We start from the raw sequence: 24,963 nt of genomic DNA on the forward strand, positions 1-24,963 counted from the left end.
ATGTGGTCAAAGATGGCTGCCCCCATGTGGACACAAGACGTAGGGGAAAGCAGTTGGGAGGGACCAGGCCTGCAAGGGAGGGCAGTTGGGGGCGATCAAGTCTGCAGGGGAGGGCAGTTAGGGGTGACCAGGTCAACAGAGGAGGGAAGTTGGGGGCGACGGGGCCTGCAGGGAAGGGCAGTTGGGGGGGACCCAGGCTTGCAGTGGAGAGCAGTTGGGGGGGACCAGGCCTGCAGGGGAGGGCAGTTAGGGGTGACCAGGCCTGCAGGAGAGGGCAGCTAGTGGTGACCGGGCCTGCAGGAGAGGGCAGTTAGGGGTAAACAGGCTGGCAGGGGAGTGGTTAGGGGGTGATCAGGCTGGAAGGCAGAGGCAGTTAGGGGCAATCAGGAAGGCAGGCAGGCAAGCAGTGGGAGCCAGCAGTCCTGGATTGTGAGAGGGATGTCTGACTGCCCATTTAGGCCCGATCCTACTGGGATCGGGCCTAAATGGGCAGTCGGACATTCCTCGAAGGGTCCTAGATTGGAGATGGTGCAGGCTGGGCTGAGGGACACCCCCCCCTCCCCCCATGCACAAATTTTGTGCACCAGGCCTCTAGTATATATATATATATATATATATACTCACACAACCACTTTCTATCCTTTGCCTCCCTATCTTCCATAATGGCCTGAAGCAAAAGAAAACCAGAGACAATATTATGAGTTTACCAGACGTTTTTATTTTTCTCCTGGGTACAAAGGAAGATATATATTTCCCCACAGCCCCTTGTGTCTAGGTTGACCTTGTCCCTGAGTTCTATGAATGGAAAGTGAATAGAAGCGATGCATGCCACTTCCAGGCCCTACCATAAAAAATTTCTGTGTGATCTTTTTTGCTCTTTCCTCCCAACCACACAGCAGAAAGGAAAGGACTTTGAGATGAGGGAACACACGATGGAAATAGCCTGACTCCTGAGTGACCACTTGGAAGAGCTTCCCAGGAGATCTCCCAGCTGGCAACTTCAGCTCTGGTATTTACGTGACCAAGAATATGTATTATTATGTTAAGCCACTGTGATATTGGGGTTGGGGTTGCTTATTAGAAATTCATGTTGAATAATATGGTTAGAAAAGTCAGGATCAGGAATCCAAGGATCAAGAGCTGCAATTAGAAGAAAGCCATGGAGAGGAGGGAGAAAGGAAGGAGTTGGAGTCCAGTGGTCTTCGAATGAGCACCATAGGATGAATGATCAGGAGGGGTTCCAGGAGGTGCTAAGAGCTGTCAGAATTGAGGTGGCTAATACTTAGTTAAAATGTCTTTAAAATGTAATACTTGATACATATAACAGAAATATACAGTGCTTTTTAATTTTTGAAGCATCATAATGAAATAAATACTTGGGCACTCACCACCCAGCCAGAGAAGCAGAACATTCATTTTGTTGAAACCGCAAAATTGTATGGGTGCATTTTAGAAACATGAAGAAAAGCAAACTTCAGAGGATTACATACTAAATGATAGCATTTTTATAAAGCTCAACAAAACCCCAAATAATAAGGTCTTTAATGTTTAGTTTTTAATGTTGCTGTGCTGTGTTCGTTTACCCTAAACCTTCAATAAAGCCTTGTTTGAATTTTGTTGGTACCAGGGTATTTGGACCAGGGTATTTCTCGAAAGGGCAAAAATTAGGAAAAACTTACATGTATTAAAGTTAGAGAATTATGACAAAGCAGTAACTGGGAAACAGAGGTGATTAGAATCAACATAATACACTCTCTCAGCCTGAAGAGAAATAGAAGGATGGACTCTGAATTTCTTATCCTAAGTGGAAGAAACATTCAAAGAAAGAGCAGGCTGCCCTAGCTGGTTTGGCTCAGTGGATAGAGCGTCAGCCTGCAGACCGAAGGGTCCCGGGTTCGATTCTGGTCAAGGTAACATGCCCCGGTTACTGGGTTGTGGGCTCAATCCCCAGCAGGGGTGTGTGCAGGAGGCAGCTAATCAATGACTATCTCTCATCATTGAAATTTCTCTCTCTCTCTCCCTCTCCCTCTCCCTTTCTCTATGAAAGCAATAAAAATATATTAAAAAAAGAAAGAAAGAAAGAAAGGAAGGAAGGAAGGAAGGAAGGAAGAATGAAAGGAAGGAAGGAAAGAAGGAAGAAAGAAAGAAAGAAAGAAAGAAAGAAAGAAAGAAAGAAAGAAAGAGCAGGCTGACATAAGAATTGAGAGAACTTGGGACATCCTGGGTTACATTTGAACGAATCTTAGTTCTTTTTAGTTTCCAGTTATTGCCACAGTTTAAAAAGAAGTTTGTTCTTTTCCCCTTTGATCCGTGTTCCAAAAAACACACCTAAATTTATGATAAAGGTGAAAGAAGAATACTATTAGTAAAATTAGCCTTTGAGAAAACCTATATTTGACTAAGTTGACAATTATTTAACTAATTCATTAAGATAACATTAATTGTTGACTATCTTGCAGTCACTGTGAAAACACTTTAACTCTTTCTTCATTCTTGCCTTAGGTTTGAGGTCTTCACATGTAAGCAGTGCTTAACAAACAATTAGTCTTTCTTCTTTAGATCGACAATGTGCTAATTAGAAGCTGGGATAACGTGGACTATCACAGTGAGGTCTTTCCCAGAATCTTCATTAACGGAGGGCAGGCGCTCTTGCCAATGTTGAGTGGTTTGACAGAGCACTGCCAGCCTTTCCAGAAAATTTGTGGCTCTGATGTTGCTCAGTGTTTCTTGGCTCGCCCTGCTTTTACCTGCAAAGGGGACATTTGATAAAAATCCAAGAGAAGGGGATTCAGGCTGACATGAAATGGGTACAGGCGATCTTTATCATATGGGTACTTAAAATGATGCCAAGCACATAAAATTGCAACGAATGGAACAAACTAACTAGTAACTCCACTTCCATTTGTGTTACTTTGGACATGTAACTTTACTTTTCTGAGTCTGTTTTTCTATCTGCTAAGTGATGGCTACTAATACTGATTATACAGCATTTAGTCAAAGATGAAGTAAAATAACAGACACGAATAAACCTTGTCTCCTTCAGGATTACACTGAAGTGTGAGCAGGACCTGTGACTTGCTTTCAGCCAAGTCTACTGTGGCAAAGGTGACAGGATGTTCATGATTATGTATATGTGATTATGTTACATGATATTATAATGTCTTGCAAGGAGACTCTCCCTTGCTGGTTTTGATGAAGCAAACTGCCTTGTAGAGGACATGTGGCAGGAAGCTAGTGTGGCCTCTGACTCAGAGCCTGCATGAAATGAGGGCCTTTGGTCCAACAACTGAAAATAACCATGTGAGCTTGGAAGCAGATTCTTCATCAGCCAAGCTTCAGATGAGACTACAGCCCTGGCCAATGCCGTATAGCAACCGTGTGAGACCCTGAATAGAGGACTGAGCTAAGTTGATCTATAGAAATTGTGAAATAATAAGTGTGTGCTGTTTTAAGTTGCTAGGTTTGTGGTAAATCGTTACATAGTAATAAATACTAAGAGACTAAGACATAGCTATTGGTGATGGTTGACCAATCTTCACAGGAAATCTGGATTGTAAGAATGTTTGCCTAGAAGTCATGTAACTGGAAGGATATTTATAAATCAATGAGGAAAACTTGGGAAAACCACCTTAAACAATATAAAAGCTACTGTAACATACTAGTAATTACCTCACAAGGCTAAATGGCAGTGTGATACACATAGGAGGAAATTTTCACTACTTTTCATGGCATTAGAGAATGTATGAAAGCAGGCAGGCTTTTACTAAGCCTTGAATAATGGTTAGAAACTGCTTACGTGTGCTCTAAGTGGTGGGAGGAAGGTGAATTTCAGGTAGAATAAATAGCATAAACTAAGGTGACAGAGGTAGCATTGGTTAGAGTGTATTTGAGAGAAAACGATCAAAATGTTTGCTTGATCCAGAAGTTTCAGGAATGGATATGGTGTGAGGAAGACAGTGATGAAAGAACACAAGTTATTTTGTGGAACACCTTCAATATAAGGCAAGAAGTCTAAACATTACTCTTTGAACCTGTGGTCTTTGATCCCCCTTCTCTACCTTAACCCAAGAATCTCTGCCTTCATATCTTTGGTGTGTTGGGCTTTTTCAAATCTTTTGTTTGAGAGTTTAACAGCTAAAAACAATATGCGAACTTTCTTTAGAAAGGTGAAGCATTTTGTGCTTTTTCCAAAAGCATTAAATTTCTATTTTACAATTCATCTGGCTGTAATTTTCAGATGGTATTAAAGGAGGGATAAATTGAAGTATGGAGACCAGTTAGAAGGTTATTGGAGTTATTTACCCTCTCAAATGGAATCATTGATGCAGGCAAACAGGATTTTATAGTAGGACTCAGGGATTTAATAGAGCTAAACCCAGAGCTTTGCACACTTGAAGATCTCATTAAATATATGTTGCATTGTAGGGATTTGACAATAGGACTCAGATCCAGGCAAAACAAAAAATTGCTAGGAAAACTTTGTGGATTAACCACAGTAAAAAAGCAACACCTACTTATTTTGGATAGAGGAACTTGATGGAAATATTGTGCAAAGATAGTGAGATCATTTTTGATTGTTATGTTGAAAATGTCATTAGAAATTTGATGTTATGGATCAACTCTGGTAAAGGAACAAATTATTTTGCTCTATGAATTTTCTAAATGGAATTTTTTATAATAAACTACAAAAATCTTCGGTTTGTTTGACTAAGAAAATATCAAAGTTGTATAGTATTATTTTTATTTTAAAAGTTAAGAGGAGCTAAATTATGCTTATTTGAGCAGTTTCCCCATACTCATTGAGACTTGGCTCAAAACCAAGGTTAGAAAGATTGATTTTTTCCTACAAACAAAAAACTTAAAGACTAATAACTTCACTAAATAACAGCCATCAATTTTTTTTAAAGAAATGGATTTTTACAACTCTTTACTAGTAAAGGTAGTTGCTTAAAAATAAAAGCATAATTTCTTAGAATTTTCAATATGAATAGTGAATATTTAAAATCAGAATCTCTTTAATTTTCTTGTGTCCTAGTTCCTTAAAAAGGAATTTAGAATACATAAAAATTATATTTTATTTTGCTTCTAATTTTTAACAACATTAACTTTACAAGGTAAATATATAAATAATAGCTTTTAAAAAATAACTTTATTTTTCATGGAACTTAGAAAAGTGTGCAGATCATAATGAACCCAATGCATTTGACTGACTGGTGTTGGAAAACAGAAATATATATCAACTACAGTTGGAGTAATTTTTCTTTGTTGAGGAGAACATCAACATCAAATACAATGTTTATTTGTAATCTTTCCATTCTAATTTCCAGTTTATTTCTTCTCAAACAAGCATTTTAAAATCTGCATCCCCCAAATAATTAGAGGAATACTGGTTACACTTACACTAAATTTTCTCCTATAGTATTTTCTTGAATGGTGTCTTCAGAAAAGGTCTATAAATGCATATCCTATTCCATCAATTACCCAGTAGTTTTTTTAATCTGGCTTATTTCTGCTTAATAGTTATTGCTTCTCCCAAGAGGCTGAGAATTTTTAAATCTCACTGCCTAGTAGATGGAAAAGTGCTAAGCATATAAGGATATATTCTGAGTCCCTACTATGTGAAAGAAAAAAATTCACATAGCATAAGTGATATTTTCCTATAAAAGAATTTCTAAAATATGTGTTTTTTTCCCCCTGCTTTGCTAAGAAAACACATTAGCAATGAATGATAAAGGAATATAATGAAATTCTGGAAAGACTTTGATATGCCCCTAATGTCAGGAAACTCAGGTATTTGAACAAAGTTATAGGTTATTTTTTGATGGTCAAATCTATGTGACAAAAATAATTATCTTTTATAACTCTTAACCTGTATCCAGACATCTATAATAATAAAAGGATAATATGCTAATTAGACCAGACATTGTCTGGACGTCATTCTGACATCTTCCTGATGAAGCCAAGGCTGGAGGGAAGCCAGCCCGGATCCTGGATCCTGGGTGCCTGCGGGCGGCCAAAAAAGGGAAGCAGCCCAGGTCCCAGGTGCCAATGGGCGGCCGGAGGAGGGAAGCCCGGGTCCCAGGTCACAGAGGGAAGATGGTGCTGGTAGCTGGGGGAAGGAAGGCCTACTCTTGCATGAATTTTCATGCATCGGGCCTCTAGTATGCATATAATTATAGGCATATTTCAGAGATATTGTGTATTTGGTTCCAGACTACTAGAGTAAAGTATCGTAATAAAGCAAGTTGTAATCTTTCTGCTGATGGAGGGTCTTGCCTTTAATTTGTAGAAAAATGCAACATTTGTAAAGTGCAATAAAACTAGGTATACCTGCATTGTGGTTGAGTGCTATTCTTGTTTATACTAAACTTTCTTTTCATCACAGCCCCTCTTGTAATCTGATGGAACTGAACGTGTCAGTAAGATCATTTTTACAGGTACTTCACTTAAAATGTGGGAAATTGATCTGCAGTTCAGAAAGTCAGTAGGAAAGAATAATCTGGAAACTAATGACATCTCAAGGTAACTGGGGTTGGAGGCGGGGGGGAGTGTGAAGATAAAGTCTGGCAGTGATGGCTGAGAAATCCAGAACTATTTTGGACTTTGCGTGAGGAGAGCAGGAAACATATCACTCCATCCGTAGGTGACGGAGAGATCATACCTGGAATTCAATGTGCTGTTTTGTAAACTTTTAGAAAAAAACATTGGCGGAGATCCAGAAATGAGAAATAATAGTGATCAAGACACTAAATAATTGATTTGTTAGCAGAGGTGAAGGCAGCTAATGTGTTCAGTTAAGTGAAGATGAAGTGGGTCTGATAACACTCCCCAGTATTTGTGAAACCTAAGTGAAGAGAGGACAGATTTAGCATAGCTAAAAAGGAGATGGCTTTCAAGGAAATATACTCCAAAAACTAATTAGAAAATATCTCTGAATATTTTTTTCAATGGAAATATTAGTTTTGACAAAGCAGTAACTGTAAAGGTGATTTTATAAAATGAATGACCTTGATAGCTTTTTGAAGTTATGGTTCAATTTCTTTTATTTAAAAAAAAGATATTTTATTGATTTCAGAGAGGAAGGGAGAGAGAGATAGAAACATCAATGATGAGAGACAATCATAGATTGGCTTCCTCTTGCACACCCCCTACTGGGGATCAAGCCTGAAACCTGGGGAATTGAACAGTGACCTCCTGGTTCACAGGTCCAAGCTCAACCACTGACCCATACCTATGGGGCTACGGATCACTTTCTATAAGAATTCAGAGTTATCTTATAAATTCTTATTATTGTCAGTCAGGGACGGTTAGAAATTATCAGACAGAGTTTAATTATGGTGAAGAAGAAGGAGATAAAAGGTAAGGGAAGGAGTATGGGGAGGGGAAGGGGGATAAGGAGGAAAAGGTCTGTAAGATAGTAGTTATCAAACTGTTGGTATCAGGGCCTGTTTATACTTTTAAAAAGCACTGAGGTTCCTAAAGAACATTTTTTTTTAACATGTGGTATACTGATTGATATTTACCACTGTAGAAATTTAACTGAAGATAATTTTGGCATGTTTATTTGTTACTTCATTAAAAATAAGAATAAATTCATTACATGCTAACACATAGAACATATTTTTAATGAAAAATAACTATAGAGGAGGAAAGTGGTATTGCTTTTTCATTTTCATATGTCTACTGGTCATGTGTATGTCCTCTTTAGAGAAGTGTCTATTCAGGTCCTTTGCTCATTTTTCAATTGGATTGTCGGTTTTTTTTATTGTTGAGTTTTATAAGTTCTTTATAAGTATCCTATCTAATAAAACAGTAATATGCAAATTAACCATCACTCTGCTACACCCACAAGCCATGCCTACCAGCCAATTATGAGCAAGTATGCAAATTAATCCAACCAAGATGGCTGCGGCCGCGGAGAGAGCAGGAGGCTTGGGTTTCCCCGGCAAAGGAGGAAGCCAAGCTTTCCGCACACCCTGGCAGGCTCAGGCCTCCACTCAAGGCTACAAAGTTTCAATTATAGGAGATAAATAAATCCCAACAAAAATGGCTGCGGCCACGGAGTTGGAGAAAGCAGGAGGCTTGGCTCTGCTCAAGGCTACAAAGTTTCAATTATAGAAGATAAATAAATCCCAGATACCAGGGCCTCCGTTTGGGTTGCCGGGGGGCATGGCCAACCTGCAAACCACCACAGGCCCCTCGCCCAGGCCGCTCCATGCCCCAAGGGAACCCCCACCCTGATCTGGGACACCCTTCAGGGCAAACCAGCTGGCCCCCATGCATGCACCAGGCCTCTATCCTATATAATGAAAGAGTAATATGCAAATTGACCATCACTCCAACACACAAGATGTCTGCCCCCATGTGGACACAAGATGGTTGCCACAAGATGGCCAGCAGGGGAGGGCAGTTGGGAGGGACCAGGCCTGCAAGGGAGGGCAGTTGCGGGTGATCAGGCCTGCAGGGGAGGGCAGTTAGGGGTGACCAGGCTGGCAGAGGAGGGAAGCTGGGGGCGACCAGGCCTGCAGGGAAGGGCAGTTGGGGAGGACCAGGCCTGCAGGGGAGGGCAGTTAGGGGCAATCAGGCTGGCAGGGGAGCAGTTAGGCATCAATCAGGCTGTCAGGGGAGTGGTTGGGGTGTGATCAGGCTGGCAGGCAGAAGTGGTTAGGGGCAATCAGGAAGGCAGGCAGGCGAGCAGTTGGGAGCCAGCAGTCCTGGATTGTGAGAGGGATGTCCGTCTGCCTGTTTAGGCCCGATTGTACTGGGATCGGGCCTAAATGGGCAGTTGGACATCCCTCGAGGGGTCCCAGATTGGAGAGGGTGCAGGCTGGGCTGAGGGACACACACCCCGTGCACGAATTTCGTGCACTGGCCCTCTAGTCAGATCTATAATTGTTGAGTATGTTCTTCCATTCAATGTGTTGTCTTTTCATTTTGTTCATAGTTTTCTTTGCTGTGCAAGAATTTTTTAGTTATAAGTTTTTTTTCCCTCTTTTGTTTCCCTTGACTGAGGAAATTTATCAGAAAAAATATTGGTATGAGAAATGTCTGTGATTTTACTACTTCTGTTTTCTTATAGGATTTTATAGTTTCAAGTCTAACATTTAAACCTTTAATCCATTTTGAGTTCATTCTTTTGTATGGTCTAAGAAAGTGGTGTAGTTTCATTTCTTTTGCAAGTATCTGTCCAATTTTCAAACAACTTTTATTGAGTACTAGTGGCCCAAACTTTTATTGAGTACTAGTGCACAAACTTCGTGCATGGGTGGGGCATTCCCTCAGCCCAGCTTCAACTGGGGACCCCTTAGGGGATGTCTGACTGCCGGTTTAGGCCTGATCCCACAATCTGGGACTGCTGGCTCCTAACCGCTCACCTGCATGCCTGCCTGATCACCCCTAACTGGCTCTGCCTGCCTGCCTGATTGCCCCTAACCCCTCTGCCTACCTGATCACCCCTAACTGCCCTCCCCTGCTGGCCTGATCTCACCCCTAACTGCCCTCCCCTGCCGGCCTGATCTCGCCTCCAACTGCCCTCCCCTGCCAGCCTGATCTTGCCCCCAACTGACCTCCCCTGCTGGCCTGATCTCGCCCCCAACTGCCCTCCCCTGCAGGCCTGGTTGCCCCCAACTGCCCTCCTCTGCTGGCCAATTTGGTTCTGATCGGTTGGTTTCTATGCCAGTCAGCATCAAAAGCTCTGCCTCCTAGGCAGCCATTGGCTCCTCACAGTTGACCCAGATTTGGTTCTTTTTTCTTTATTTTGTTTTATTTTTTTGGGGGGGAGGGTGGGCTGTTTATTAAGTGGTTATTACAGGGGTCAGACCAGATAAGTGGTGTCAGCCCCAGGAATGTGACCTGTCAATGTTGATCACAAAGCCCCCAAACCTGGTCCTGGTGAGCCCCAAGGTCAGAAATGAAACTGAAAGGCCTCAGTCACTTGCTGCTTCCAGGCGTCTAGGCTGGGCAGCAGGGAGGAGATGCCCATGACATGCCAGGTCTCCCCATTGGACATCACCAAGGTCTGGTAGGACAGCAGCTGCATGCCTGCCTCTGCCAGGAGCCCAATCATAGTAGGCAGCATGGCAGGGTTGGAGGGCTGAGCCTAGAACAGGAGCAGGGACAGACCCCTGTGGAGAGGCACTTTTTGTATGAAGGCAGCTCTGTTGAGTGCCTACAGCATGGGTGTGGTGCCCTGGACAAAGCCCACAGCCTGGTAGGGGGCACCTGCCAGGGCAACGCTCAGGAGGCCTTCCCCTCATCCTTGCTCTCCTGGCACAGTGTGGTTATGGGAGGTGGTTACAGTGAGGCTGGCCTCCTTCACCAGCAGCTTGGTGTTCACCAAGTTCACATCTGCATGATTAGAAGTGTCTTTGAGGGGGCCGACAATGACTGCAGGGCTCAGGCAGTTCCCAGCATTCTTCAGGGATAAGTTCTGTGTTACCACCTGGATGGTCCCTTTGGGGGACCCTGCCCAGGCTCGTATCAGAGTCCCCAGAGCTTTTGCCAGACCGATCCAAGGTTTGGTGTGTGGAGAGAAGGTGCTGGTAAGGGCCTGGGCATTCATGACCCCCGTGAGGGCTCTCTCCTTCACCATGTCCACGAACTGGACAGTGATCTCCTCCCTGCAGCGGCTCTGGGCCTCCTTGGTGCTGGTGCCCAGGTGGGGGCAGCTGATGATGTTCTCTTGGTCCACCAAGGCATGGTCTCGAGGTGGGTCCTCCATGAACATGTCCAGCACTGCACCCGCACACTGCCCCAACTGCAGGGCCCAGAGCAGGGTGCCCTCGTCCACGATCTCTCTGTGGGCACAGTTCACCACCCACACGCCCTTCTTGCACAGGGCAAAGGTGCTGTCATTCAGCAGGCCTGTCGTGGAGGGCAGGAGAGGGTTGTGCACAGTGATGAAGTCACAGAGGGGCCAGATCTCCTCCAGGAGCAGCTGTTGAATGCTGAAGGAGGCCGAGACCTCTGGTGAGATGATGGGGTCATACCCTACAGTCTTCAACCTGAAAGACTGCATCCAGACTGCCACCTCTCTCCCGATCTTCCCCAGGCCAAGAATTCCCAGGGTCTTTCCATTCAACTCGGTTCCCATGAACTTCTTTCGGGTCCCATTTGCCATCCTTCATCGAAGCCCTCACCTGGGGAACCTGCCTGGCCAGACACATGATCATCCCACAGGTGAGCTCTGCAGCACTAAGACTGTTCCCATTGGGAGTGTTCATGACCAGGATGCCCTTCCTCATGGAGACCTCATTGTCCATGCCGGTGCCTGCCCTGCCCACCATCTGGAGCTTCTCTGCTGTGTTGATGACATCCGTGGTCACCTTGGTGGCCGAGGGAGGATAAGGCCTTTGCAGTCCTGCAGCTCAGCTATCAACTCCTCTTTGTTCAGGTTCTGCTTCTCCACCACCTGCAGCCCTCCATCTTGTAGGATCTTCTGGCAGCAAGGGTCTAGGCCAGGGGTGGGCAAACTTTTTGACTCGAGGGCCACAATGGGTTCTTAAACTGGACCGGAGGGCCGGAACAAAAGCATGGATGGAGTGTTTGTGTGAACTAATATAAATTCAAAGTAAAGGAGCGGAGGGGAGAGCAAGAGAACCCTCCGCTCTTTCGGCACCGCGGGCCGGATATAACAGCCGAACGGGCTGGATCCGGCCCGCGGGCCATAGTTTGCCCACAGCTGGTCTAGGCTGTCACTGATGGGCACTTTCTGTAGATTTGCTAGGCCATTGCTGGAGCCAGCCTCGGGATTGACAGCTCTCCTTGGACAGAAACACCACTAAGCCACCAGATTTGGTTCTGATTGGTCAGTTTCTATGCCAGTCAGCGTCTTTGGGCCTATCAACAGGGCCTGATCAGAAAGGTGGGCTGATCAGCAGCCCCGGTGGAGTCTTAGAGAGAAATGGAGGCATGGCTGCTGGCCAGACTGGGAGAGAAAGAGAGAGGCAAGTGCTGGTAAAAAGCTGCTACAGAGGCAATGGATCAGTCCCTGCTTCTCTCTTCAGACCTCTATCTGGCCCTGATTCGCAGCCCCCTCAGCAGTCAGTGCTGGGGCACTGCACCTGCAGCAAAAGCAGTCTGGTTGAGCTCTGGTTGTAAGGGTGTTACACCCTGGCTCTTTATTATAGAGACTAGAGGCCTGGTGCATGAAATTTGTGTACAGGGGGGTGTGTGTCCCTCAGCCCAGCCTGCACCCTCTCCAATCTGGGACCCCTCGAGGGATGTTTGACTGCCCCTTTAGGCCCGATTCTGGTGGGATCGGGCCTAAACAGGCAGTCGGAGATCCCTCTCACAATCCAGGACTGCTGGCTCCCAACTGCTCGCCTGCCTGCCTGCCTGATTGCTCCTAACTGCTTTTGCTTGCCATCCTGATCACCCCCTAACCACTCCCCTGCCATCTGATCGACGCCTAACTGCTCTTCTGCCAGTCTAACTGCCCTCCCCTGCCAGCCTAGTCACCCCTAACTGCCCTCCCCTGCAGAACTGGTCCCCCCCCAACTGCCCTCCCCTGCAGGCCTGGTCTCCCCCAACTGCTCTCCCCTGCAGGCCTGGGTCCCTCCCAACTGCCTTTCCCTGCAGGCCTGGTCACCCCCAACTTCCCTTCTCTGACGGCTTTGATCGCCCCCAACTGCCCTCCCTTGCAGGCCTGGTCCCTCCCAACTGCCTTCCCCTGCTGGCCATATTGTGGTGGCCATCTTGTGTCCACATGGGGGCAGGATCTTTGACCACATGGGGGCAGCCATCTTGTGTGTTGGAGTGATGGTCAATCTGTATATTACTCTTTTATTAGATAGGATAGAGGCCTAGTGCATGGGTGGGCGCCAGCTGGTTTGCCCTGAAGGGTGTCCCAGATCAGGGTGGGGGTTCCCTTGGGGCGTAGAGCGGCCTGGGCGAGGGGCCTGTGGTGGTTTGCAGGCTGGCCACACCCCCTGGCGACCCAAGGGGAGGCCCTGGTATCTGGGGTTTATTTATCTTCTACAATTGAAAATTTGTAGCCTGGAGCGGAGCCAAGCCTTCTGCTTGCTCTGTGGCGGCAGCCATTTTTTTTGGATTTATGTATCTTCTATAATTGAAACTTTGTAGCCTTAAGCTGAGGCCTGGGCCGGCCAGAGTGTGCAGAAAGCTTGGCTTCCTCCATCATCAGGGGCAACCATAGCCTCCTGCTCTTTCCAGCTCCATGGCTGCCGCCATTTCTGTTTGGGTTTATGTACCTTCTATCATTGAAACTTTGTAGCCTTGAGTAGAGGCCTAGGCCGGCAATGGCAGGCGGAAAGCTTGGCTTCCTCCATTGCTGGGGAAACGCAATCCTCCCTCCTGCTCTCTGTGGCCGTAGCCATCTTGGTTGGGTTTATTTGCATATTCGTTCCTGATTGGCTGGTGGGCGTGGCTTGTGGGCATGGCTTGTGGGTGTAGCAGAGTGATGGTTAATTTGCATATTACTCTTTTATTATATAGGATTATTTACTGGTCAACTCTAGTAACATATTTTGGGTTTAGAATCCTAGCTTGCCTTGATATCCTATCTATTTTAACAGGAGGTATTATTAGGGTTAGAGTCAAGACTTAGATGGGCCACTTACAGCACATGTTGGCCTATTCAAGAGAGCATACTAGATAAGTTAATGGATGTATTCAGAACTGCAAGCAGCTGGTTTGATTATTATGTCATTGGTCAATGGTCTCTATCCTCCTAGGGTCAACTAGTGAGATATTCATATTCCCTGGTACCCCTAGCTAATGGGGCCCAGGGGATATTCAGGTAACTCTGAGAGAATCCCAGAAAAGATGAGCAGTGACATTGAATTGGAAGATGAAACTCTCCTTAGAAGTAGGAGAGAAGATGAATCTGAGTGGGGCAAGACAATACTTTCCTTAGAGGTAGAGAGTGAGGAGGTGGGAAAGGTGACAGAATTGTGAAGTATAAACATGTTAATAAACCTCATTCCAATCCCACAGTGAAATGTAGCTTACTTAAATGAAGTCTTCAGTAAAGCATTACCTTAATTTCTAAGTAAAATTTGAATACTAATTTAACATACTTTAAAAGTTTATATTCAGTGTAGGTGTGATGATCTCTTGAATTATTCAAAAGATAATTAAGCTAGCACTCTCAACACTAAATATAATTTTTGCCAACTTTATTTCTTTTTTTGTATGTAAAATCATACAGCCTAGCATAATCTGAATAGCTTATTTCAATTCTAAAGGAATTATATATATATTTTTTGTTTCTCTTTCCCACTGGAATAGTTTTGCCTATCCACTGCCCATCATTAATGTGCATAATGCATGATGTGGTAAAGGAACTGTCAAGAACAATTCAATCAAATTAAAAACATCTAGCAGAGAGTATCTATCACATGGTTTGCAAAGTTTGTGGCTTTACTTGAAGTAGGTGTAAAACTAAAACAGAAGTCCCTGTTTTTTTTTACTAGTTGAGTTCCTACCACATGGCTTACATGGATTTCTGAAGCTGATTGGTGTTCTATCTTCCATCATATTGAATTAATTTCCTTGGCATTTTGCTGATTGTTCCACTGCCTTTTCATTTGAAATAGATACTCATAAAATGTCATTTGCTTTCTTTTTATAATAAATTTTAGCATTTCTTTCATTTTGTGCTCAAACAGCATAACCACTATTTTCTTTTTTAAATATTGTTCAAGATTATTTATTAATTAACTCAAATTTATACTAGCCTAAGGTCTAAAAATTAACTAAGGATCTAAAAATTACAATTTGAGTTGACACATTAAGCCATTTATTATGTTATAAAAGTTAATCTTTCTATAATAACATTACATATGATCAAAGTAATTTAGTTGAACACATAATTTTGCAATTTTATAAACTTAAAGTTATGTTAATTTATTTGATCAACAAACTGGTAGAGGAAATTTAAGAATTTCAAATTAAGCTTTTCATGAGAAAAAAAAAATCTCAAGACTTTCATAACCTGGAATGTTGTGTAAACTTTTTAACATGGTGGAAGTCAGAGAGAAGATATAAAAGTGCTTTTTTTTTGAAAATTAAATTTATTGGGCTGACAGTCAATAAGATTACATACTTCAAGTGTACATTTCTGTAATACATCATCTGCATATTGCATTATGTGCTCACCACCCAAAGTCTAGTCTCCTTTCATCACTATAGATTTGAAACCCTTTACCCTGTTTAACCTGCCTTCACCCGTTTAGCCCTCTGGTCACCATTATACTGTTGTCTGTGTCTATAAGCATTTTTTTTTGTTTGATTTGTTTGTTCATTTGTTACTTCCTGTTTTATATCACACATATGAATGAAATTGTATGGTTCTTGTTCTTTTTCATCTTACTTATTTTACTTAGCATGATACTCTCAAGATTCATCCAATATTTTATCTTTGCTTATGGTTGAGTAGTATTCCATTGTAGATCTGTATCACATCTTTGTTAGTTAATCATCCATCGAAGGACATATAGGTTGTTTCCATGTCTTGGCTATTGTAAATAATGCTGCAATGAACATAGTGGTACACCTATTCTTAGGAATAAATGTTTTCAAGTTTTTTGGTTAGATACCCAGAAAATGGGTTTCTGGGTCATTTGGTAGCTCTATTTTTAAATTTTTGAGGAACCTCTGTGGGAACCCCTTTTCACGTCCCGCGTGGTTCAGGGTTCCGGTTCAGGGTTCGGGTTCTGGAGAAGGCCGCACACAAATGAAAAGAGACTTAGAAAAGTATTAATTTGGAAATATTGGGGGCCAGGCGGGAGCCCAACTCTAGTGGAAGGACTACCCTTTGCTCTGGCCTTGCAATCCCTTTTATTGAGACTATGGGATACGCCCATAACCTTTAGGCAGGAAATTCCAATAACAGAAATTTACATAGGAGAAATAGGTGGAGGCTGCTTCAGCTAACAATGTTTCAACTAAACAGTGAGTGATCAAAACAATTAAGGTTGTTGACCAGCCTTCCCAGTTTCCTGTCCACATCCTTCCATCAGCGGTAGAATGATTGGCCTCCGGCAAACCTCCGTACTGTTATGTATAGTGGCTGTAGCAATTTTATTCCTACCAGCAGTGTATGAGGGTTTCTTTTTCTCCACATCCTCTCTAGCACTGTTATCTCTTGTCTTATTAATAACTAGAGGCCCGGTGCATGAATTCGTGCACAGGTGGGGTCCAGGGTGAGGGGTTCTGATCGGGGTGGGGCCAGCTGGGGGAGGGGCCGCAGGCAGTTGGTAGGCTGGCCCCATCCATGATCAGGGTGGGGGGGCAATCAGGGGCAGGGCTGGCCAGGGGGAGGGAGTGCAGGAGGTTGCGGGGGGGGGGGGGGGATTGGGGTCCTGATTGGGCTGGTTGGCCGCTGCAGAGCACATTATAGCAACCTGTCGTTCTGGTCATTCTGGTTGTTCCAGTTGTTCCAGTCATTACGCTGTTCTGATCGCTTCATTACCAATTTGGATGCCTTTAATATATATATATATATATATATATATATATATATATATATATATATATATATATATTCATTCTAACAGGTGAGAGGTGGTATGTCCTTATGATTTTGATTTGCATTTTCCCTTTAGCTAGTGAAGTTGAGAATCTTTTCATATATCTGTTGGTCATTTGTATGTCTTCTTGAGAAAAGTGTGCATTCTGGTCCTCTGTCCATTTTTTAAAAAAAATATATTTTTATTGATCTCAGAGAGGAAGGGAGAGGAAGAGAGAGATAGAAACACCAATGATGAGAGAGAATCATGTCTCTTGCAAGCCCCCTACTGGGGATTGAGCCTGCAACCCGGGCATGTGCCCTTGACCAGAATCGAACCTGGGACCCTTCAGTCCACAGGCTGACACTCTATCCACTGAGCCAAACCAGCTAGGGCTCTGTCAATTTTTTAATAGGATTGTTTGTTGTTTTGATATTGAGTTGCATTAGTTCTTTATATATTTTTGCTATTAGCCACTTAGTGGAGATATTGTTTACAAAAATCTTCTCCCATTGGTTGGTTGTCTTTTGTTGTCATTGTTGCTGATAATTTCTTTTGCTGTGCAGAAGCTCTTTAGTTTGAAATAGTCCCATTCATTTATTTTTGCTTTTATTCCCTTGTCTTTGGGGTCAAATTAGTACAATCCTCTCTATAAGTTTAGTATCTGTTTTCTTGCATGTATTTCATTGTTTCAGGTCTTATATTTAGGTGTTTGATTCATTTAGAGTTAATTTTTGTGGATGGTGTCAGATAGCTTGTGGCTTTCCAATTTTCCCAGCACCATTATTGCAGAGGCATTCTGTTTTCCATTGAATGTTTTGCCTCCTTTATAAAAAATGAGTTGCCCATATATATGTAGGTTTATTTTGGGACCGTCAGTTTATGTGTCTGTTTTTCTGCCAGTACCATATTGTTTTGATTATTGCAGCTTTGTAGTGTAATTTGAAGTCAGGAAGTATAATACTTCTAGCTTTGTTCTTTTTTTCCTCAGGATTATTTTGGCAATTTGGTGTCTTTTGTGGTTCCATACAAACCTGTTGATATTTGGTTCTATTTGTGTGAAAAATGCCATTGGGATTGCATTAAATATGTATATTGCTTTAATATGACCATTTTAACAATGTTAATTCTTCCAACCCATGAACATCAAATATCTTTCTATTTCCTTCAACAGTGTCTTGTAATGTTCATTGTACTGATTCTTTACTTTCTTTGTTAAGTTTATTTCTACATATTTTTATCCTTTTTGTTGCAATTGTAAATAGGATTGCTTTCTTCATTTCTTTTTCATTGTTAGCATATAGGAACACAATAGATTTTTGTGCATTGATTTTGCATCCTACAACTTTATTGTATTTATTTTTCTATTTTCAATATGTAGAATAATATCACCTACAAATAGTGACTATTTTACTTCTTCATTACCAATTTGGATGCCTTTATATTTTTTTCTTGTGTGATGGCTCTGGTAAGGACTTCCAGTACTATGTTGAATAGCAGTGGTGAGAGTGTGCACCCTGGTCTTGCACCTGATTTTAGAAGAAAAGCTCTTATTTATTTATTTATTTATTTATTTATTTATTTATTTATACCATATCTGGCCTTTATTATATCAAGATACTTTTCTTTTCTTTTTTTTTTTTTTTGGCACTGAATCTTATTTTTTTTTTTCTTTTCAAATTTTTATTAAGGTATTATATGTGTACATATCTTACCATTGCCCCCCACCCCCACCCCACTCCCATACATGCCCTCACACCCCAATGTTTTGCATCCGTTGGTTACTCTTATATACATGCATATAAGTCCTTCAGTTGATCTCTTATTTCCCCCACCTCTCCCTAACCTTACCCCTGTAATTTGACAGTCTGTTTGATGCTTTACTGCCTCTGTAACTATCTTTTTGTTCATCAGTTTATAATGTTTTTCATTATCCCCAAATGAGTGGGATCATGTGGTATTTTTCTTTCATTGACTGGCTTATTTCACTTAGCATAATGTTCTCTAATTCCATCCAAGTGCCTACAAATGGTAGTAATTCCTTCTTTTTTACGGCAGCATAGTATTCCATTGTGTAGATGTACCATAGTTTTCTGATCCAGTCATCTGCTGATGGGCACCTAGGCTGTTTCCAAATCTTAGCTATTGTAAATTGTGCTGCTATGAACATAGGGGTGCATATATCCGTTCTGATTGGTGTTTCTGGTTTCTTAGGATATATTCCTAGGAGTGGGATTACTGGGTCAAATGGGAGTTCCATTTTCAGTTTTTTGAGGAAACTCCATACTGTTCTCCACAGTGGCTGCACCAGTCTGCATTCCCACCAGCAGTGCACGAGGGTTCCTTTTTCTCCGCATCCTCGCCAACACTTGTCGTTTGTTGATTTGTTGATGATAGCCATTCTGACAGGTGTGAGATGGTATCGCATTGTTGTTTTGATTTGCATCTCTCGGATAATTAGTGACTTTGAGCATGTTTTCATGTGTTTCTTGGCCTTCCTTCTGTCTTCTTTCGAAAAGATTCTATTTAGGTCCGTTGCCCATTTTTTTATTGGATCCTTTATCTTCCTTTTATTAAGTTGTATAAGCTGCCTGTAGATGTTGGAAATTAAACCTTTATCAGTGATACCATTTGCAAATATGTTCTCCCATACAGTGGGGTTTCTTGTTGTTTTGTTGATGGTTTCTTTTGCTGTGCAAAAGCTTTTTATTTTGATGTAGTCCCATTTGTTTATTTTCTGTTTGGCTTCCATTGCCCTAGGGGCAGTATCACTGAAAAAGTTCTTTTGGCATATGTCTGAGATTTTGCTGCCTGTGGATTCCTCTAGTATTTTTATGGTTTCCCGTCTTATATTTAAGTCCTGTACCCATTTTGAGTTTATTTTTGTGTATGGTGTAAGTTGGTGATCTAGTTTCATTTTTTTGCATGTATCTGTCCAATTTTCCCAACACCATTTATTAAAGAGACTTTCTTGACTCCATTGTATGCTCATGCCTCCTTTGTCAAATATTAAATGTGCATATTGGTTTGGGTCGATATCTGGATTCTCTATTCTGTTCCATTGATCTATATGTCTGTTCTTGTGCCAGTACCAGGCTGTTTTGAGGACAGTGGCTTTGTAATACAGCTTGAAATCTGGTATTGAGATCCCTCCTACTTTATTCTTCTTTCTCAGGATTGCTGTGGCTATTCGGGGTCTTTTTTTATTCCAGATGAATTTTTGGAGAGTTCTTTCTAGGTCTGTGAAATACGCCGTTGGTATTTTAATGGGGAGTGCATTGAATCTATAGATTGCTTTGGGTAGTATGGACATTTTAATGATGTTGATTCTACCAATCCATGAACATGGTATGTTCTTCCATCTGTTTACATCTTCCTCTATCTCTTTTTTCAGTGTCCTGTAGTTTTCCGCATATAGGTCTTTTACCTCCTTGGTTAGGTTTATTCCTAAGTATCTTAATTTTTTTGGTGCGATGGAAAATGGGATTGCTTTTTTAGTCTCTCTTTCTGTAAGTTCACTGTTGGTGTATAGAAATGCCATAGATTTCTTGGTGTTAATTTTGTATCCTGCTACATTGCCGAATTCATTTATTAAGTCTGTTAGTTTTTTGATGGAGTCTTTCGGGTTTTTTATGTACAATATCATGTCATCTGCAAATAAGGACAGCTTTACTTCTTCTTTTCCAATTTGGATGCCTTTTATTTCTTCTTCTTGTCTAATTGCAATGGCTAATACTTCCAGTACTATGTCAAACAGGAGTGGTGAGAGTGGGCATCCCTGTCTTGTTCCTGTTCTTAGGGGAAATGGTTTTATTTTTTGCCCATTGAGTATGATGTTAGCTGTGGGTTTATCATATATAGCTTTTATTATGTTGAGGTATGATCCTTCTATTCCCACCTTGTTGAGAGTTTTTATCAAGAAAGGGTGTTGGATTTTGTCAAATGCTTTTTCTGCATCAATTGATATGACTATGTGATTTTTATCTCTCAATTTGTTTATGTGATGTATCACATTTATTGATTTGCGGATATTGAACCATCCTTGCATTCCTGGGATAAATCCTACTTGGTCATGGTGTATGATCTTTCTGATGTACTGCTGGATCCTATTTGCTAGAATTTTATTGAGGATTTTGGCATCTACATTCATGAGGGATATTGGCCTGTAATTCTCCTTCATTGTGTTGTCTTTATCTGGTTTTGGTATTAGGGTGATGCTGGCTTCATAGAAGGAGCTTGGAAGTGTTCCTTCCTCTTGAATTTTTTGGAATAGTCTGAGGAGGATAGGTTTTAGTTCTTCCTTGAATGTTTGGTAGAACTCTCCTGTGAAGCCGTCTGGCCCCGGGCTTTTGTTTGCTGGAAGCTCTTTGATGACTGCTTCAATTTCTTCCATAGTTACTGGCATGTTGAGATGTTTAGATTCTTCCTGATTGAGTTTTGGAAGGTTATATTTTTCTAGGAATATGTCCATTTCCTCCAGGTTGTCCAGTTTGTTGGAATAGAGTTGTTCGTAGTATTTTTTAACAATCCTTTGTATTTCGGCGGGATCTGTTGTTATTTCACCTCTTTCATTTTTGATCTTGTTTATTTGGGTCCTCTCTCTTTGCTTCTTGGTGAGCCTGGCTAGAGGTTCATCAATCTTGTTTATCCTTTCAAAGAACCAGCTCTTGGTTTTGTTGATCTTTTGTATTGTTTCTTTGGTCTCTATGTCGTTTATCTGTGCTCTGATCTTTATTATTTCCTTCCTTCTGCTTACACTGGGCTTTTCTTGTTGCTCTTTTTCTAACTCTTTGAGTTGTTGGGTTAGGTAATTTATTACCCCTGTTTCTTGTTTTTTGCAGTAGGCTTGTAGAGCTATGAACTTCCCTCTCAGGACTGCTTTCGCTGTGTCCCATAGATTTTGGATTGTAGTGTTTTCATTGTCATTTGTTGTCATGATGTTTTTTATTTCTTCTTTGATCTCTCTGGTAACCCAGTCATGGTTTAATAGCATGCTGTTTAGTCTCCATGTGTTTGATTTCTTTGGGTTGTTTTTATTGTAGTTGATTTCCAGTTTTATGCCACTGTGGTCTGAGAAGATGCTTGATATGATTTCTATCTTCTTGAATTTGAAGAGACTTTGCCTATGTCCCAACATATGGTCTATCTTTGAAAATGACCCATGTGCACTTGAGAAGAATGTATATTCTGTGGCTTTGGGGTGAAATGTTCTGAAGATGTCAATTAATTCCATCTGGTCTAGTGAGTCATTTAGGATTGATGTTTCTTTGCTGATGTTTTGTTTAGAGGATTTGTCCAGTGGTGATAGTGGGGTATTAAAGTCCCCTACTATGATTGTATTGCTGTCAATCTCTCCCTTGATATCCTCCAGGAGTTTTTTTATGTATTTGGGTGCTCCTGTATTGGGTGCATATATGTTTACCAGAGTTATTTCTTCTTGTTGGATTGCTCCCTTTAGTATTATGAAATGGCCTTCCTTATCTCTTGTTATGTCCTTCAGTTTGAGATCTAATTTGTCAGAAATAAGTATTGCTACCCCAGCTTTTTTTTCAGTTCCATTTGCCTGGAAAACCTTTTTCCATCCCTTCACCCTCAGTCTGTGTGCGTCTTTTTTTCTGAGGTGGGTTTCTTGTAGACAGCAGATATATGGGTCGTGTTTTCTTATCCAATCCGTTACCCTATGTCTTTTGATTGGGGCATTTAATCCATTTACATTTAAAGTTATTATTGATAGGTACTTATTTGTCGCCATTCCTATTCTTTACCCCTGTGTTACTTCTTCGCTTCCTGTTTCTTTCTTTCTTTCTCTTTTTTTTTTTTACAGCAGACCCTTTAGCATTTCTTGCATTGCTGGTTTGGTGGTAATAAATTCCCTTAGTCCTTTTTTGTCTGTGAAGCTCCTGATTTCACCTTCAATTTTGATTGACAGCCTTGCTGGGTACAGTATTCTTGGATTCAGACCCTTCCTTTGCATGACTTTGTATATTTCATTCCATTCCCTTCTGGCCTGATGAGTTTCTGTTGAGAAATCAGTTGCTAGTCTGATGGGGGTTCCTTTGTATGTAACTTTCTGTCTCTCTCTTGCTGCTTTTAAGATTCTTACTTTGTCATTGGTGTTTGCCAATTTAATTATAATGTGCCTTGGTGTCGGTCTTTTGGGGTTCATTTTGCTTGGGACTCTGTGAGCTTCTTGGATTTGTGTGTGTTTTTTCTTCCCTATATCTGGGAAATTTTCTGTCATTATTTCTTCAAAGAGGTTTTCTATTCCTTGCTCAGCTTCCTTTCCTTCTGGAACCCCTATTATGCAGATGTTGTTTTGTTTCGTGTTGTCCCAAAGTTCCCTTAGACTCTCCTCCTGCCTTTTAATTTTTTTTTCTAGAAGTTGCTTTTCTTGGGTATTTTTTTCCATCTTGTCTTCTAGCTCACTGATGCGGTCCTCTGCTTCTTCTAGTCTACTCTTGATGCTTTCTATTGAGTTTTTTACAGCAGCGATGTCATTTTTCATTTCTTCTTGGTTCTTCTTCATTTCCTCTTGGTTCTTGCTCATATTGTCGAATTTGTCTTCCATTCTTTTCAGCCACCTTATGACCATTTCTCTGAATTCTTTTTCTGGAAGGTTGCTTGCCTCCATTTCGTTTACTTCCTTTTCTGGTGATGCCTGCTTTTCTTTCATATGCGGGCTGCTTCTTTGTCTCCCCATGGTCTCTCTTCTCTGGGTGTCTGGTTATGTAGTTCTCTCTCTCCTGGGTTGATTTAAAGGCACAAAATACAGCACTACCAGGTACAACTCACAAGGCACTGAACAGGAATGTATTCACGATATTAATAACCTCCAATAAAGGTGACCACCAGAGAAAGGCAAATTAGGTGATAGGAGAGAAAGAAGAAGAGGAAAAAGGAAAGAAAGAAAGAAAGAAAGAAAGAAAGAAAGAAAGAAAGAAAGAAAGAAAAAAGGAGTGTGAATATGAAATTGGGAAAAGGGAAAGTAAAGAGAAAAAAAAAAGTAAGAGAGACAAGAAAGTGACTAAGAGAGAAAGGGGAACAGACTATATATATTGGGGATAAAACTCCAATAGAACAATCACTAATCCCAGAAAATGCCAGCAACAAGTGCCTGGGGATTAGTACAAACTACCACACCAACTAATATGGAGTGAGGCAAGGGAAAGCTGAAGCACAAAACAAAACAAAAAAAAAACAAAAGAAGAATAAGCAAAACAATCTCACAAAAAAGCATAAAAATTGGATATAATCTACATTCAAGCAAACAACAACAAAAGGACAGAGAGAAGGACAAGTTTATGGATAGCTCAGACAGCAAAGGGAGAGGTGTATGTGGACTTGGAGCAGAGGATTGGAGATTAGATATGTAAGTAGGGTGAAATTTTAACAAGGGGTAAACAGAAAGAATAGGGAAAATCTAAAGCAGTAAAAGGGTAATATAAACAGGACACTGAAAAGGGGGAGGTTAGGAAGAGAGTGATGGCCTAAAGGTAGAGTTGAGATAGAGTAAAACGATGCTAAAGGAAAGATAAAAATAGAATGTAGAACCCTAATCCCAAAATAAAATGAAGAGAAAATAAAATGACACTTAAAAAAAAAAAAAAAGATAAAATAGCAGTAGTAATAATACGGATTGAAAATAAAAATGTAATCATTAAAAAGGTAAAATCAAGTGATGAAAAAAGAAAAAAAAAGTTTCTTGATTAAAAGATGCAAAAAATGAAAATAAAAAAAAATTAAAAAAATTAAAAAATAAAAGGTAAAAATAAAATGTGAAGTAGTGAAGGTCATTCACTTCCTCTGTTTTTCTGTTTGGCACGCCTGTTTCTCAGTCCAGACAGTATTGCAGTTCCCTGCGATCCACTGCTCTTCAGTGTTGTAAGCCAGTCCTGATTTTAAGCAGGCGGTGTGTCTTAATTTCTCATATTCCTTTATTTTTGATTACACAAGAGTCGATTTGTGATTCAGCCCCTGGGTGGCAGTGTTTCTGGATTAACTTCCGGGTCTATCTATGGCCTCTCTAGGCAGTGTTAGAGCCTTCTTTCTCTGTGGCACTCGTCACCAGCCTGTGGGAGTGGTCTGCTTCAGAGCTGACTCTCTGATGGTCACTCCCCGCTCCGATCCCCAGGTTCCAGAAAAACAACCTTCCCCTGCAGTCTCCCAGGGTGTCCCCAACTGGGTGATCCTATGTATTGGGCTTAGTAATCAGAAGCAAGAATTTCAAGAGGAAAAAGCCCAGTTGTGCGTACTCCGGGACTCCGCGTAAGCCCAGGCACCCAGGGAACGCAGGGGCTGCGCGTAAGTCTGGACTGCCTGAAATTCTTAGGGTGTCCCTGCACTTCAGATCAAAATGGGTTGCTTTTTAGAGTGCCCTTCTCTTAGCAGCTCTGAGGACCCCTTTCCACATTCACAGATCACGCCAGCCCCTACAGCCACGGATTTTTCTAGGCACAGACTTCCCTGGTCCTCCAGCTCCCGCAAAACGCGC

At 41.6% G+C, this 24,963-nt stretch overlaps 1 pseudogene across 1 annotated transcript in view; it reads right to left on the bottom strand.

The window, feature by feature from the left end:
- Positions 1-9,904: 9,904 nt before the first annotated feature.
- LOC308241608 (D-3-phosphoglycerate dehydrogenase-like) overlaps positions 9,905-24,963 on the bottom strand; it is a 36,433-nt pseudogene continuing 21,374 nt past the window's right edge. Inside the window, exon 2 of the transcript in view lies at positions 9,905-11,451. The product of the transcript in view is annotated as a D-3-phosphoglycerate dehydrogenase-like (transcript). The remainder of the gene's footprint in view (positions 11,452-24,963) is intronic.

The sequence above is a fragment of the Plecotus auritus genome, assembly GCF_963455305.1.
Source record: "Plecotus auritus genome assembly, chromosome: 1".
Lineage (NCBI taxonomy): Eukaryota > Metazoa > Chordata > Mammalia > Chiroptera > Vespertilionidae > Plecotus > Plecotus auritus.